At 38.3% G+C, this 10,619-nt stretch overlaps 1 protein-coding gene across 1 annotated transcript in view; it reads left to right on the top strand.

Annotated features, from left to right (window-relative positions):
- Positions 1-10,619, top strand: part of MYO1H (myosin IH) — a 124,655-nt gene that overhangs the window by 10,276 nt on the left and 103,760 nt on the right. The window lies entirely within an intron of this gene.

The following is a 10,619-nucleotide window of genomic DNA, read 5'->3' as shown; positions in this document are numbered from 1 at the left end:
TCATTTGTAAGTTCACTTACAAATGTTTACAGGCATTTAGACAATAAGTTTATCTTTGGATTTAATAATAAGTAATTAGCTGTTCACTTTGAGATATGATTACAAACAACTATTAAATATTATAACTTGATTACAGATTTACATGAGATTACCTTCCCAATAGAAGGAAAAGAAATTAAGAGTCAACTATGGGGTGGTGCTAGAGCATAGAAAGCATCAGAACAAATGGAGAGGCAGATATTTTCTCTGTGCTCTGATATTTTACCTTTGAGAAACCCAATATCCTTAACTTGATATTTTTAATAAGAACTTAATGAATAGTCTTATATTAGGGTGGATTTTGAGAAACAAAGCTAAATTATATTTCCTGCGACTGTATTTAATGTTGTCCATTATCAAGAGCCATCAGAGGATGGCCTGTATATATAGAGAGATCACTCACTTGAGGTTCCGTGAAAAGTTAAGTATGTCCTATGTATTAACTGTTAAGATAATTAAAGAGGTGAGAGACCATTTTTAAACAAAAACATAATTTCACAATTTTGGCATGTGAAACCTGTGGACAGAGATATAAAACAATAAGACTTTGGCGCTACAGAAAAAGAAATGAGTTAATTTTTCTGCAGCACCAAATTTAAATTTATTTCTCGCTGCTTTAACATTTATTTAGGGTTTTACAGAAAACAAAGTGCCCTTCACATCTTTGATCTCATTTTCCCTTCTTTTTAAGAAACGTTATTTTTGCTTTCTACAAAAAATATTACCCACTTTTTATTGACTAAAAAAACCTCATCTCCTTGGTCCAAAGTCAGTGAGCTAGTAATACAGAGAGATCCAAAGTTCTTTAATTCTGAATCCTGAGTTATTTCACACTTTACCATTATGGAGATTCTAACTAATGATAGTATGTTTCTCTCTATTTAAAACTTTTCTTGGTGAGAGGATTTTCAAATTCTCTAAATAATAATTTTCTAATAGCCAAATTTATGCTATGGCATATTTTATAGTATATTCACAGTATATATTTATTACTTAAAAATATACTCCACAGGCCTGTGTAAGAGCAAGTAGCATCTACTTTTTAAAATGAGAGTAGCAGTAGCTGCATCAAAAATATGCTTTGGAGGTGTATGTGATGAAACAAAGCCTATTTGAAGGAAATTACATCAAACCACAACCAAGAAAGAGTAGCATGAAGCAGGTACTATTTGAAGAGCAAGTGTTAAGGATTGAATTGTGTCCTCCAAAAAGATATTTTGAAGTTCTAACTCCCATTACCTCAGCATGTGACCTTAATGGGAAATAGGGTTGTTATAGATAAAATTTGTTAAATTAAGATGTGGTCATACAGGAGTAGGGCAGGCTCCTAATCCAATATGACCAGTGTCCTTAAAAGAAGGGGAGAAGGCACTCAGACATAAAGGAGGAGGCCATGTGATGATGGAGGCAGAGAGTAAAGTGCTGCAGCTACAAACCAAGAACACCAAGGATTGCCAGAAAACCACTAGAACCCAGGAAGGGGCAAGGGAGGATTCTCCCTTTCATGTTTCAGAGGGAGTGTGGTCCTGCTCACACCTTGATTTCAGACTTCCAGCCTCCACAACTAGAGACAATAAATTTCTGTTGTTTTAAGCCACCCAGTTTGTAGTACTTTGTTATAGCAGCCCTAGGAAACTAAGACAAGAAGTGAAATTTATTGGAAAAATTATGTAATCACCACCAATCCCACTATCCAGAGATAGCAATTAACATTTGATATGTGCTTCCTTATATTTTTTTCCTGTGCATGACTTTATAAATATGGATATTTTTCTTTCCACAAAAATGGTATTAAACTGTACATACTATTTTATAACGTGCATATTTCATATAGAATTATATTAACATTTTTCCCGTGTCAATAAATATTCTTCTATGGTATAATTTTTGGTGGCTGCATAGTATTCCATCTTCTGGGTATACCATAATTTGTTTGACTAATTCTCTGTGTTTCCAATTTTTGTTTTTAACCCTACACTATTATAAACAACTGAACAACTGCAAAAAAAAAAAAAAAAAAAAAAAAATGGTGCAGCCTCTGTGGAAGTTTGGCTGCTTCAGGAAACTAAGTATAGAATTGCCATGTGACCCGACAATCCTGCTAGTAGGTATATATCCAGAAGAACTGAAATCGTGGACACTACAGACATTTGCACACCCACGTTCATAGCAGCATTATTCACAATCACCAAAAGATGGAAGCAACCCAAGAGTCCATCAATCGATGAATGGATGAATAAGATGTAGTATATATGTACGAGGGACTCTTTGGCTGTAAGAGGGAGTGAAGTCCTGACACATGCAACAACATGGATGAACCTGGAGGACGTTAGGTTGAGTGAAATAAGTCAGATACAAAAGGAGAAATATATGATCTCACTAATCTGATCTAATTATAATAAGCAAATGCATAGAGTTCAGATATAGAATATAGGTTACCAGGAGATAGAATGAGGGTAGAGAATGGGGAGCTGATGCTTAATTTGTGCAGAATTTTTAATTGGGTTGATAGTAAATACCTGGAGATGAAGTGATGTCAGCACATTATTGGGAGGGTAATTAGCAGCACTGAATTATGTGTTTGAAAGGGGAAGTTCAGGGTTGTGCATGTCACTAGAAGGAAAGCTAGAGGGTAAAACACAGGACTGTATAACATTGTTATGGATGTGGCTAATAGTACAAACATAAGAATATTCTTTCAAGAACTACAACAAATGTGCATCAGTATTACAAGCTGTAAACGACAGGGTGGTATATGGGAAAAATTCATCTAATGCAAACTATGGACTATAGTTAACAGTAACAGTTTAATATTCTTTCATCAGTTGTAACAGAGGTGCCACACCAATGCAAAGTGTCAATAATACGAGGGTATAAGGAGTATAGGTGTGTTTTTTTTGTTTTTTGGAGTAATGAAAATGTTCTAAAATTGATTGTGGTGATGAATGCACAACTCTGTGAATATACTGCGAGCTGTGAACTGTACACTTTGGATGGATTGTATGGTATGTGACTATATCTCAAGGAAGCTGCTTTTAAAAATTGGGGAAATGACTACAACAAATGCAAAAACTAGGAAAACCTTTACTTTCCATGAAAAAGGCCTGTGGCAGGGTTCTCAACTACTGACATTTGGGGCCAGGTAATCCTTTATTGTGAGGGGCTGTCCCGTGCATTCTAAGATGTTTAGCAGCACCCCTGGCCTCTACCCACTGGATGCCGGTAGCACCACCCCCTCCAAAGTCATGTTGACCAAAAATATCTCCAGATATTGCTAAAGGCCCACTGGGGCCTGGGAAGACAAAAGCATCCCCAGTTGAGAGCTTATTGTGAGACTGGGGAGGAAAGGAAACATTTTTATATATATATACACACATATATATATAATATATAGATGTTTATATATATATATGTTTGTATGTTTTATATGTGTTTTTATATGTGTTTATGTATGTTTATGTTTATATATGTATATATGTATGTTTATATATATGTATATATGTATCTATATATGTTTATATATGTGTATATGTTTTATATATGTATATGTTTATATGTGTATGTTTTATATATGTATATATGTTTATGTATATATGTTTATATGTTTATATATGTTTATGTTTATATGTATGTTTGTTTATATGTTTATATAAAACTTAGTTTGTCTAGACCTGCAAGTCTAATATAGCCATGTGGAGTCATTTAAACTTACAATTAGATTAATTAAAATAAAGTTTAAATTTCAGTTCCTCAGTCATTAGCCACATTTCACGTGTTCAGTTGGCCTCCTGAGGCTACCATATTGGATGGCATTTCCATCATTGTAGTAGACTCCATTAGAAAGCGCTGGTCTAGATGCTCAGCTTATTCAGTATACTATTTCTCAACTCATCTATCTAGTGTATGTATTAATCTTAAAGGCCTTTCTAGGCTATAGAGGTATACCATAATGGTAAACACCAGAGCATATCCACTCTCTGCTATCCAAGTAAGTGTTAACCAGGCTACCTCTGGGAATTACTTAGTCATAACTGCCCCAATTGCAAGAAAATTATCTAAGGGGGGCAAAAAGCAAAATAACTAGTAGGCTGAGCTTAACCTCCTGCAAATGATTATAGTAAACATCAGTCTTAGAAAATGTTTATTATCCCTCTTAAACCATAGCAGAGCCCTCCCCCACCCCACACCCTTTCGCTGAAAATAACCCTATTTATAACCTCCCAGCTCTGCGTCACCTTCGTCTCGTCCCCACCCAGCTGGAGCTGAGGCAGCTGACAAGCAGGTCGAAGCCAAGGACTGTCAGGGCCAAGTGCAGAAGGTTAGAACAAACACGTTCATGGTGGTCTGCTGATGTTGTTCCATGAACACGTTGAAAGGGTTTCTGGATTGTCCACTCTGTCTGCTGTTCCTCTTTCAGGGAAACAAGTCAAGACTGACTGTAAATACTGGAACATACCTTTAAGGCCTCAGCATTGGGAAATACAAAGACTTCTCCCTTCTTTTTCCCAACTCTTAAGACACAAGTCACTAAAGTAGCCAAGCTGGCATGTGGCAGAGTCAAATTGGGAGAGGTACAGCTCCCTGGGAGCTCACTCGCAAGGAGAGCCTTGTCTGCTCTGGGTAGGAGCGAGGACCCATGGCCTGTGTTTCTTTCCAAAAAATCTCTCCTGGTCATATAGGGTTGTGTGAAGTCATTCTTTGTTGCTTTCAAGAATTCAAATGTTAAATCACCAGTGATGCATTTACCAAATTCCCTGTGGTCTGAACACTAGAATAGTAAGGAGAGATTGGATCCCTGATAGAGAAGGGCTCCAGAAGGGTGGAGAGGTAGAGAAAAAGGGGATAAGGTGTTTGTATACCTTTGGCTGATAAAAAGACAACCACAAATCAGGGTTGAAAAATTATTTTAGTCGCATAGCATCCCAATAGCACCAGTTACAAGGTACATGGAAATCAGCAAAACAAAGAACTCAAAAGATTTTGACAAAAAGTTTAAAACTTTGAAAAGTCTGAAAAGAAGACAGGAATAAATGGAGCGATCATATTTGTGGATGGGTTAACTTAATGTTGTAAATATGTCAGTTCTTATTAAATTATACATTTGATGGAATTTTAATCAAAAGTGCAGCAGGAATTTCAAGGAACTTGAAAACATTCTAAAACCTATATGGAATAATGGAAGGTTCGTGAATAACTAAGTAAATTTCGAAAAAGGAAAGCAAAGAGAGGTGACTTATCCTATCAGATATTAATTTATACTCTGAAGACATAAGAGTGGTACTGCCCCCTGAACAAATGGTTCAGTAGAGCAGGTTAGAGTCTCGGAAACAGACTCATGCATATGACAGAAGCTATTTGTGAGAAAAGAAGGCATTATATAGAAAGTGGTGGTGGGCAGGCTGCTTTTCCATGTAGAAAAACAAATTAGATCCTTACCTCTTTTTTTTTTTTTAAATTCATTTTATTGAGGTATATTCACATACCACGCAGTCATACAAAACAAAGCATACTTTTGATGGTTCACAGTACCATTACATAGTTGTGCCTTCATCACCAAAGTCAATCCCTGACACCTTCGTTACCACACACACAAAAATAACAAGAATAATAATTAAAGTGGAAAAGAGCAATTAAAGTAAAAAAGAACACTGGGTGCCTTTGTTTTTGTTTTTTTTTTTCTTTCCTTCCCCCATTTTTCTACTCATCCATCCATAAACTAGACAAAGGGGAGTGTGGTCCATATGGCTTTCCCAATCCCATTGTCACCCCTCATAAGCTACATTTTTATACAATTGTCTTCGAGATTCATGGGTTCTGGGTTGTAGTTTGATAGTTTCAGGTATCTACCACCAGCTACCCCAATTCTTTTTTTTTTTTTTTAATTCAGTTTTATTGAAATATATTCACAAACCATACAGTCATCCATGGTATACAATCAACTGTTCACAGTATGATCATATAGTTATGCGTTCATCACCACAATCTATTTCTGAACATTTTCCTTACATCAGAAAGAATCAGAATAAGAATAAAAAATAAAAGTGAAAAGAGAATACCCAAACCATCCCCCCATCCCACCCTATTTGTCATTTAGTTTTTACTCCCATTTTTCTACTGATTTTTTTTTCAATTTTTTAACTTTGTTTATCAAAAAATTAAAAACAGGCAAACAACCAAAAAAACCCCACAAGATTTCAAACAAAGCAATGGATTAAGGAAAACAAATAACCTAAAATAACTACTTTGCTTCCAATATGTTCCTACCATACCCCAAGAAAATTAATAAACCAAACAGAGGAGTAAGAAAAACAAATAATCTAAAATAGCTACATTGCTTCCAACATGTTCCTACCATACCCCAAGAAAATTAACAACCCCTAAGAAAACAAAGGAATAAGAGAAAAAAAAAAACCTAAAATAACTCTATTGCTTCCAACATGATCTTACTATATCCAAGAAAGTTTACAAACCATAATCATTCCTGAGCATTCCCATAACATTGAGATTACCCTCCATAGTTTATCTGTTCTTATTAGATTATCATTCCCCCTCCACTAATTGGTATCTCTAGGTCCCCTACATTCTACAGTATAAAACATTGTACATTTTTCACAGAATTCACATTAGTGGTAACATACAATATCTCTCTTTTTGTGCCTGGCTTATTTTGCTCAGCATTATGTCTTTTTTTTTTTTTTTTTTTTTTTTAATCTTCATTTTATTGAGATATATTCATATACCACGCAGTCATACAAAACAAATCGTACTTTCGATTGTTCACAGTACCATTACATAGTTGTACATTCATCACCCAAATCAATCCCTGACACCTTCATTAGCACACACACAAGAATAACAAGATTAATAATTAGAGTGAAAAAGAGCAATTGAAGTAAAAAAGAACACTGGGTACCTTTGTCTGTTTGTTTCCTTCCCCTATTTTTCTACTCATCCATCCTTAAACTAGACAAAGTGGAGTGTGGTCCTTATGGCTTTCCCAATCCCCTTGTCACCCCTCATAAGCTACATTTTTATACAACCGTCTTCGAGATTCATGGGTTCTGGGTTGTAGTTTGATAGTTTCAGGTATCCACCACCAGCTACCCCAATTCTTTAGAACCTAAAAAGGGTTGTCTAAAGTGTGCGTAAGAGTGCCCACCAGAGTGACCTCTCGGCTCCTTTTGGAATCTCTCTGCCACTGAAGCTTATTTCATTTCCTTTCACATCCCCCTTTTGGTCAAGAAGATGTTCTCCGTCCCACGATGCCGGGTCTACATTCCTCCCCGGGAGTCATATTCCACATTGCCAGGGAGATTCACTCCCCTGGGTGTCTGATCCCACGTAGGGGGGAGGGCAGTGATTTCACCTTTCAAGTTGGCTTAGCTAGAGAGACAGGGCCACATCTGAGCAACAAAGAGGCATTCGGGAGGAGGCTCTTAGGCACAATTATAGGGAGGCCTAGCCTCCCCTTTGCATAGATGCTTACCTCTTACCATACACAAAGGTAAACTCTAGGAGCATTGAGACCTAAATGTAAAAGGCAAAGCTATAAAATTAATAGAAAATATAAATATGTAACATTGGAGAATAGTGGGAAGGATTTCTTAAATAAAATCCAAAAAGCACAAATTTAGGGTAAAAAGGATGAATTCATCTACATAAAAATTAAGGATTTATGTTCAACCAAGTACACCACGAACAACAGACAGGTGACAGACTCGAAGAAGGTCTTTACAACGTGTAAAACCAGCCAGATATTCAAGTCTAGGATATATGTAGAAACTCAGTCTTGGTTTGTCTCTGCCCCCACCCCCTCCCTAGCTCTCTCTCCCTAGCTCACCCTTTATATTTATCCATCTGTAGCTATATGTCCACAGATAGATATCGACATAGATAGAAGGAAATGCTGTATCTCAATAGAAAAGACAGGATCAGAGATAGATTGTGGTGATGAACGCATAACTATGTTATCATACTGTGGACAGTGAATTGTATATCATGGATGATTGTATGGTGTGTGAATGTATTTCAATAAAACTGAATTTAATTAAAAAAAAAAAAAGACAGGAAATCCAGTAGGAAAAAAAAAAGGTCAAGTACTTATATAACTGGGCAATTTCCAGAATAAGAAATCTGCTGGCTAATAAACATCTGTGATTTATCATGCTTTACAACCTCACGAATAATCACAGTAATACAAAATAACAATGAAATACCACTTTACACCCACTAGTTTGGCAAAGATTGCAAAGCCTGGAGATACCACGTAGTGGCAACGGTACAGGAAAGCGGGAACTGCGATGCACTGTTGAAGGGGGGGCAAACTGGCTGCAACCGTGCTAGAAAAGAATTTTGCAGAACACAAAACTTATGCACGCACATGCCCCATGCCCCAGCAGTATCCCTCCTAGGCGCACACTCTGGAGAAACCCTATATGGTCCAGAAGAAACGGTGTATGAAGATGGTCTTCATGGCATTGTTTGAGGCAGCGTTTAGCCAGAGACAACATAAATATCTACCGGTAGGAAGCTGGAAGGGCTGAAGGGGTGGCCCTGTACCCAGAATACTAGGCGGTCGTTATCAGCAGAGAACCAGATGTGATGTCTTAAAAATGTTCAGTGCCAAGTGAAAGATCTATACATAAATTAGATCTGCCGTCTTTAAAGTTTCCCTGGAAGCCCCTCCCAGGAACTTCTACCTGCAGCTCATTGGCTGGAATCGTGCCACGAATGCCTTGCCTAGCCTGGAAAATCAAATATTTTATATTTTCAGCCATTTAAATGGGACGGGTAGGGAGGAAGACTCTGCCTGGCTTTGGGGTTCCCGGTCCACAGTGTCTGCCACACATTCCAATCCTGAGTATTTTATTTTGACTTAAAACAGATGCACACCCATTTACAAGTCTTTTGAAGTAGGGCCAAAGCCTTTGTATGTTGTTATTTTTGCTTTGATTTTTGTTTTGTTTTGTTTTTGATTTGTTTTGGTGTGTGTAAGCACGCCTGAAGGACCAAGGCAGGTGGGGTCCTTGCTTTCACCATGCCTGTGAAGAATTGTCTATAGATCCCAGGGTCAATTCCTTTACAGTGAGTGGAGTAAGACCCTAGTTGCCCAGCAATCTGGGTGCAGAATCCTTGTAGATTATTATCCTCGTTCTTTTAAAGGCTTTCCCCCCTTACCTAATTTAATGAAAATTAACCCATGGGCTGCATTCTCTTTGAAAGCTTTACTGACAGATGACCACGTCCTGAGTTTCATCAGGTTACCTAATGTGGAAATGAATTAGTTACAATAGCAAGTGCAATAGGGACAATTAGTTTGGGGAACAAATACAGGTGATTATTATTAAGCAGTCAACTCAGCTTTGGGGTCAGAAACCCAGGGATGTTCTAGACAGCCCTGTTTCTCAAACTTTGCAGTGCCTGTAGATTACCTGGGGATCTGATTAAAAGGCAGCTGCAGATTCAGTAAGTCCAGGATGGTGCTTGAGTGCACATTTCTAAGTCTTCCTAGATGATGTGATGCTGTTGATCCCAGACCTCAAGTAGCAAGGTGACAGAGGGTCACCTGCCGGTTTTGAGACGACAGCATGCCTGAGAGTCACATAGTCTGTACAGGGTGTGGGAAGTAGTACATGGAGATCAGTGAAGAGTCTGTTCCTCATTGCTCTAGCTACTACTGCTGAGGAGCAAATTGCCCTAAACTGCATTTAAAATAAAAACAAAACAAAACAAAACACACCTTTTATTATGTGTGCTGGTTTGTATATTTATGTCCCCCGGAAAAAGCTGTATTTTTTAACGCATTCTTGTGGAGGCAGATGTATTAGTGTGGATTGGGTTGGAACCTATTGGTTCAGTGTCCATGGAGATGTGACCCACCCAACTATAGGTGATAACTCTGATTGGATAATTTCCATGGAGCTGTGTCCCCACCCATTCAGCGTGGGCCTTGTTTGGTTTACTGGAGCCCTATACAAACTGAGATGAAAGGAGCTCATAGCTAGCTGGAGCCGAGAGACATTTTGTTGGAAGCTGATGCAGACATTTTGGAGAATGCCATTTTGAAACACAACCTAGGAGCAAGCAGACGCCAGCCACGTGCCTTCCCCGCTAACAGAGGTTTTCCAGACGCCACTGGCCTTTCTCCAGTGAAGGTACCCTTTGTTGATGGACACTTTATGGCCTTAAGACTGTAACCTTGTAAGCAAATAAGCCCCCTTTATAAAAGCCAGTCCACTTCTGGTGTTTTGCATTCCGGCAGCATTAGCAAGCTAGAACATGATGCTCACAGATTCTATGGGTAAGGAATTCAGAAAGAGCACTGCAGAGATGGGTTGTCTTTGCTTCTTGATGTCTGGGGCCTCAGCCATAGGGGGTGAATCAACAGCTGGGTTTAAGTCATCCGAGACTGACTCACTCTCATGACTGATGCCCAGGCTGGGGGGAACTGAAAGATTAGGCCTGCCAGCCAGAACACCTCCCCATGGCCTCTCTGCGTAGCTGAGCTTCCTCACATCATGGCGGACTGCTGCAATGGAGACTACATCTTTGACCTAGCTGCAGAAGTCACACTGCACATC

Source organism: Choloepus didactylus, chromosome 23, assembly GCF_015220235.1.
Source record: "Choloepus didactylus isolate mChoDid1 chromosome 23, mChoDid1.pri, whole genome shotgun sequence".
NCBI lineage: Eukaryota > Metazoa > Chordata > Mammalia > Pilosa > Megalonychidae > Choloepus > Choloepus didactylus.
This window is presented reverse-complemented; position numbering and strand designations above follow the sequence as displayed.